The following is a 7,335-nucleotide window of genomic DNA, read 5'->3' as shown; positions in this document are numbered from 1 at the left end:
CCTTCCCCTGCTGGCAGCCGCGCCTCCCGGGGACCCCGACCCCGCCGGCGCCTCGTCCTCTCCTGTCGCCGGTCGCCGGCCCCTCCTCCCGCAGCTCCGAGCGCCGGCGCCCCTCTCCCTCCTTCCTCTCCGGCCGGCGAGCGCCGTCGAAGGCCGGTCTCGATCCGATCTGGATCTCTCTAAGTCCTCAAGTTTCTTCAGCATCTTGCCATGTTCACGATGTCATAACTCCTTGCATGTAGCTCCGATTCGCGCGTGTAATATGTCAAATTGTTCGTCTCGTGATGCTCTTCATTTTGTTCAATTGCACCATGTTCATTAGAGGTCATCTTGATGCCCAAATCTCTGTTGGAAGAGGGCTAGTTGCTGTTATTCTCTGATTCTTGACAGAACTTGGAGATTTGTCATTTTTGTATCATCAAATCTGTGCATCTTTTGGGCATGAGCTCTACATGTGTTTTGAAGTATGCCATGACATCTTTCCAGTGGTGTATGCCATGTATTTTTGTGATCTCTGTGGTGACTAGCACAAGCATGCAAAGTAGGCCCCGTAATGTTTCTGATTTCAGGGACAGTGATTTCTCCAAGTCCTTGTCTGTTGTTATTTTGTTGCCATGTAAACTTGATGCTACAGAAAGATTCATGCATATTTCGGAGATATTCAGTAAGGATGTTTTGTAGCTATTGTTGTAATTGATCCATTCCTGCAATTGTTTGCAATTATGGAGTACCATAGCATGACTCAATCTTGCTCTACTTTTGCTATAAAATATTTCTGGCAGATTCTTAACATGATATGCAATTTTGCCAAGCTTATTGTAGCTGCTCCATACATGCTATGCAATTGTTTTTGCCATGGACAGCTTCATAAACATGCCATCTTGCTGTAGGTGTGCTTGTTTTGTCATGCATTGCTCTGTAGTGAGTGCATCAAACTTACAAAGAGGCCTACATATTATTATTTCTGTCATGCTCTGTTTTCTGCTAAGTCTGAAACCTGATAACGAAACTTGCTATGTTTACATGCTTGCCATCATATCTTCTGGTCCTTTTTGGCTTATGGTCAGTAAGGGACTTTTGTCATATGCATTTAGTAGAACACTGCCATGCCTTGTTTTGCTATGATAAGTTCCTGTAGCATGTTGATTTCGTGCTCTGAACATTGCTACCTGATGCTGTTTTCTGCCATGTCCAGTTTTTCACTAAGTCTGTGAACCTGTTATCGTTTGCACTTTTTCCATGCTTGTTTGACCTTGATATGTTGTGAACTAGCCGTAGCTCAGTGTTCATCTTTTGTCAAGCATCTCCTGTAGATTACTGCCATGTGCTTTGTTGCTATGTTGGAGTGCTGTAGCATTGTTACTTGTTGCATTTTAAGTGCTATCATGCTGTTAATCGCAGATTCGTGTCATTCTTGTTTTGCTTGCCATTTGCAAACCGTGCATCCGTTTCCGGTGATCTTTATATCGATTTCGACCGAAATCATCCCATCTTTTCAGTGGCATGCTTGGTTTGCCAAGTTACTGCCATGTTCATCATTTTTCCGTCCGGAGCACGCATATGCATCGCATATCATATCTTGCATATCATACATGTTTTGCATCATGTTGATTGTGCATTTCTCGTGATTGATTGTGGTTCCGTTTGCTTGTGTTCTTGCCTTGGGTAGAGCCGGGAGACGAGTTCGTGAACGAGGAACCTGTTGAGTACGCTTACGAGGATCAAACTTTCGACAACTCTGAGAACCTTGCAGGCAAGATGACCACCCCTCGAAATCACTTCTATCTTTGCTTTGCTAGTTGTTCGCTCTATTGCCATGCTCCGCTACCTATCACTTGCTATATCATGTCTCCCATTTTGCCATGTCAGCCCCTAACCATCCTTTCCTAGCAAACCGTTGTTTGGCTAAGTTACCGCTTTTGCTCAACCCTTCTTATAGCGTTGCTAGTTGCAGGTGAAGTTGAAGTGTGTTCCATGTCGGAACATGGATATGTTGGGATATCACAATATCTCTTATTTGATTAATGCATCTATATATTTGGTAAAGGGTGGAAGGCTCGGCCTTATGCCTGGTGTTTTGTTCCACTCTTGCTGCCCTAGTTACTGATATACCGGGATTATGTTCCTTGAGTTTGCGTTCCTTACACGGTCGGGTGATTTATGGAACTCCCTTGACAGTTCGCCTTGAATAAAACTCCTCCAGCAAGGCCCAACCTTGGTTTTACCATTTGCGACCTATGCCTTTTCCCCCCGGGTTTTCTAGAGCCCGAGGGTCATCTTTATTTTAAGCCCCCGGGCCAGTGCTCCTCTGAGTATTGGTCCAACCTGTCAGTCGCCGGTGGCCACCAGGGGCAACTCTGGTCTGGCCTATCGGAAGCTTGGACAATCCGGTGTGCCCTGAGAACGAGATATGTGCAGCTCCTATCGGGATTTGTCGGCACATTCGGGCGGCTTTGCTGGTCTTGTTTTACCATTGTCGAGATGTCTTGTAAACCGGGATTCCGAGACTGATCGGGTCTTTCCGGGAGAAGGTTTATCCTTCGTTGACCGTGAGAGCTTATGATGGGCTAAGTTGGGACACCCCTGCAGGGTATTATCTTTCGAAAGCCGTGCCCGCGGTTATGAGGCAGATGGGAATTTGTTAATGTCCGGTTGTAGAGAACTTGTCACTTGACCCAATTAAAAATACATCAACTGCGTGTGTAGCCGTGATGGTCTCTTCTCGGCGGAGTCCGGGAAGTGAACACAGTCTGTGTTATGTATGACGTAAGTAGGTGTTCAGGATCACTTCTTGGTCATTGCTAGATGACGACCGCTCCGTTGCTTCTCTTCTCGCTCTCTCTTGCGTATGTTAGCCACCATATATGCTTATTGCCGCTGCAGCTCCACCTCATTACACCATCTTTTCCTACAAGCTTAAATAGTCTTGATCTCGCGGGTGTGAGATTGCTGAGTCCCCGTGACTCGCAGATTCTACCAAAACAGTTGCAGGTGCCGACGATGCCAGTGCAGAGGATGGGGTCGATCTCAAGTGGGAGTTCGACGAGGAACGTGGTCGTTACTATGTGTCTTTTCCTGATGATCAGTAGTGGAGCCCAGTTGGGACGATCGGGGATCTAGCATTTGGGGTTGTCTTATTTTCATCTGGATCTTGACCGTAGTCGGTCTATATGTTTGTATTTTGGATGATGTATGAATGATATTTATGTATTGAGTGAAGTGGCGATTGTAAGCCAACTCTTTATCCCATTCTTGTTCATTACATGGGATTGTGTGAAGATGACCCTTCTTGCGACAAAACCACTATGCGGTTATGCCTCTAAGTCGTGCCTCGACACGTGGGAGATATAGCCGCATCGTGGGCGTTACAGTCACCCTATTGGCGTACCCTTTGGCCAGGATCCGGAATATCACATTAATCACTGTGATAGGACGGAACTGGCGGATGTCGGAGGCGCCCGGGACCTTGGGGATGAGGGTCACGATACCATAGTTGAGACGCCCAAGATCCATGGCGCTCGAGTAGAATTCCTCAAACAGGGCCATGACCTCCGGCTTGATGGTCGGCTAGAACATTTTGAAGAACGTTACGGGCAGGCCATCCGGTCCCGGGGCCGAGGAGGGGTTCATCCCCTTAATAGCCGCGAGGACCTCGTCCTCGGCGAAGGGGGCCACTAATGCCGCATTGGCCTCAACAGAGACCAATTGATCACCCGACCAAATGTCGGGGGCGAGACTAGCCCCACCCCGAGGGATGGGGGTAAATATGGCTTTATAGAAGCCGTCTACATGGGCACGGATGGCCGTGGGGCGAACGAGAGGCGTGTCTCCGTCCCATAGGCAGTGGATGGAGTTTCGACGTCGCCGGCCGTTCGCCACCGCCTGGAAATAGGCGGTGTTGGCATCACCCCCAAGCACCCACCGTTGGGTACCGCGCAGTCACTAGTAGGCCTCTTCATCCGTGTAAATGGTTGAGAGCTGGTCTTCAAGGTCATATCGCAACATCCACTCATCCGGGGAAATCTCGGACGTGTCGGCACGGGCATCCAGGGCTTGGATAGCCAGCAGGAGGGCCTTTTTGCGCTCTCTAAGGTCCCGGCCAAGGTTCACACCCCAACCCTTCATGAATTGGCGGGCGAGCTTGGCACAGAAGTGCCACGAGTCGACATCGGGCATGGAGCGATGAGGGGAAGAGCGAGCGGAGATCCAGCGAGCGACGACAGCCTCCCGAAAGCCGGTCTGATTAAGCCAGAAGAGCTCGAACTGGAAACGCGGCGGGGAGGGGGGCGCTCGTCAGCGGTGCAGAGGAGGAGAGGGACATGGTCAGACCCGATCCGGGTAATCGCACGAAGCGAGGCCAGGGGGCAACACAACTCCCACTCCGGGGAAACTAGGACACGATCCAAGACGGATTGCGTCGGGTCAACCTGACGGTTTGTCCAAGTGAACCTGGCACCCGTCCGATCTAGCTCACGAAGACCCAGCTCCGCGATCCAATCATTGAATAACTCCATCCGGGGAGGTTAACCCGATCATTATTCTTCTCATCCGGGGATCGGATGAGGTTAAAGTCTCCGCCCACTACAACTGGGAGGAGGGAGTTGGAGATCTTCAGATGTAGCTCCGCCAGGAAGTCCGGGGAGCAGCGGTGGTCCGCCGGTCCATACACAATCACGACCTCCCATTTGAAGTTAAGAGCACGCTCGAAGATCTCCATACTAACGAAGAATTCACCCCGGTCCATGCCACCCACCTCAAAGGTGGCATCCTTTACCCCTAAAAGGATGCCACCAGAATGGCCTATGGTCCCACTAGAAGGGAGCCAGTGCCAGACGAAGAGGTGGGAACTAAGACATTCGAGCTCGTGGAGGGAGAACTCAGTGCACATGGTTTCCTGGATGGCAATGATGTCAATGTGTTCGTCTCGCATGTACTCGATGAGTTGGCGGCGACGGCCATCATGGCCGAAGCCGCGGATGTTCTAGAAAAGGGCCCGCATCTAAGCCCCCATCGGGGGGCTGCTTGACCCCAGGACATTGGGAGGCGCTTTGCGCGTGGAGAACAGCAGTGCGAGAGCGGGTGCGTCCACGGATCGGCCACCGGAGGAACCCGAACCGCGGGGGTGGCGGTCGAATCCTCGGGAGGCCGAAGCAAGCGGACCCGAGTCTCAGCCAGCTTGCCATCTAAGATCTCACGAGCCCTAATGGCCGCGATCTGTTCTAAGGGGGGGCCAACTTCCCCCCTAAAGACGATGGCCGAGTCAGCGGCCACCTTGGCGAGGTGGCCAAGAGGAACGGCCTCAAGCGCGGAAAAGGAACAACTGGAAGAACTGGGAAGGCCGGGATCCACACCTGACTCGAGGTTCCGGACCGCCGCCCGAAGCTCCGCACGCTCGGAGATGGACGGAGCCGGGGAGTCCGCCGGGCGGGTCGCATCGAGGCGGGCGCTGCGGCGGGACGCCGTCACCGGCGTCGAGGTGGAGCGGGGCCGCCTGGCGTACGCCACCGTCGGAGGAGGGTGAAAGGAGGCCGGAGTGGTCACGACCACGGCCATCGCCACGGTCAGGGAAGCAGGCGGGGCGAGGCGATCGTCGGAGGCCACCGGCGAGAGGAGCGGGGCGACGAGCTCCAGGATGTCGCCGGCCGCGCCCCCCGCGGGTGGGAGGGTCGAAGAAGGCGCTTCGATGGTAGCGCACCCGCCGCCACCCGTGGGGACCGGGGAGGTCAGACCAGGGGGGGCGGGGGGTCCGGGCCCGACGGCGAGGGGCGAAGGGCGGAGTCTGCGGAGGGAGAGCGAGGCGACGAAGGCGGCACGACGAGCAGGCCCACACTGGAGATGTCACTGGCCGACTTCGACGGAGGCGGAGAGGGCGCGACCGGCGGGGTGGCCAGGCGGAGAGCCACCGCGAGGTCAGTGGCCGACACTCGGGTGCGCCCCGCCCTGGAACCGCCACGACCCGAAGGTGGGTTGACGGGCTCGCGGGACGGGGAGCGGGAGTGCTCCAACAAGTTCTCGTCGTCCTCAGGGTCGTCGAGGCGGGAGTGGCGGGATCGCCGGTGGTGGGAGTCGTCGGCGTCAGCTGGGTCGCTCCCCCAGGTGGCTGTCATCAGAGAATCGGGGGGCGGCCAATGTGGTTCGGAGGCTCGGGGCAGATCTTGAGGTCGTAGCCGTCGTCGTTGAAGAAGACCCGAATCGTGGCGTGGAGCTTGGAGGAGTCCAGGCACTTCACCTTGACCCGGACCTCCTCCTCCTTGCGTAGAGAGAGCTCATCGACCACCACCACCTTGCCCAGGATCTTGGACATACTGCGAATGACTCGCTCAGACCGGGCCACATCAGGCAGGCCGGCGATGAGGAGCCAAGCAGTGTCCAGAACAGCGACGGCCTTGGGATCCCACCTCGGCTCTGAGATGTTCACCATAATCCCATTGAGGCTAAGATGATGTTGTTGCTACGGGTACAGAATCCCATGCTCAGAGCGTCGGGGAAGATCACCGTGAAGGCGTTGGCAGCGGTGGAGGTCACTGCCAGTCCCACTTGCACCTGCACAAGTGGTTGAGCTCGGCCTCGATCAGCTCCGGGGTGGCGACGCCCTCGCCCACGACAGTCACGAGAGCCAGGAGCGAGGGGGAGGGAGGGGAAATCTCCGGGACCTCGACGTGGAAGAAGCCCATGTCCTCGATGCCGTGGCCGTACATCATGATCTCCTCCGTCACCGGGCGGTCTGGGCAGAGGATCGCGGGGTGCCAGGCGTCCTTGCAGAGGTAGCACGTCGGTGGGTTGGGGCATGCCACCTGGAAGTGCCCGGTCAGGCCGCAATTGAAGCACGGCGGACCGTCAGAGGCGGCGCTGGGGCCCGGAGGGGGAGCCGCGGCGGCGGCGGTGGAGGCGGAGGCCGGGGGCGCGGGGGGCCCTTCTTCTTCTTCTTCTTCTTGGCGCCCTGGCGCCCCCGGTTCCCATTGCCGCCGTTGGACGGAGGGTGCGCGGCTTGGGAGTGTGGGGGCTGGTAGCGGCGGGTAGCCGGGGCGCTGGTGGTGGTGGAGACGGGCTGCTGCCGGGGAGGGGAGGGAGACCGGTCCCGGCGACGCGCTGGGGAAGGGGACCGCCGCCGAGAGGACAGCTTGGGCTCCCCGGCCGGCGACCTACCGTGGTCCCGCGAATCTGCCCGAGGGGACGCGCGGCGAGCAGGGGAGCGGGAGCGTCGGCCGTCGCGAGCCGGGGACCGGCGGGAGGGGCGAGGGGAGGAGCGGCGGGAGTCGCGAGCAGGGGACCGCCGGGCCGGGCGGGAGGAGAGCTGCTGCCGGAGATCCGTCTCGCGCCGGAGACCATCGGGGG

This window comes from Triticum aestivum, chromosome 1D, assembly GCF_018294505.1.
Source record: "Triticum aestivum cultivar Chinese Spring chromosome 1D, IWGSC CS RefSeq v2.1, whole genome shotgun sequence".
NCBI classification, from domain to species: domain Eukaryota; kingdom Viridiplantae; phylum Streptophyta; class Magnoliopsida; order Poales; family Poaceae; genus Triticum; species Triticum aestivum.
Note: the sequence above shows the minus strand (reverse complement) of the source record.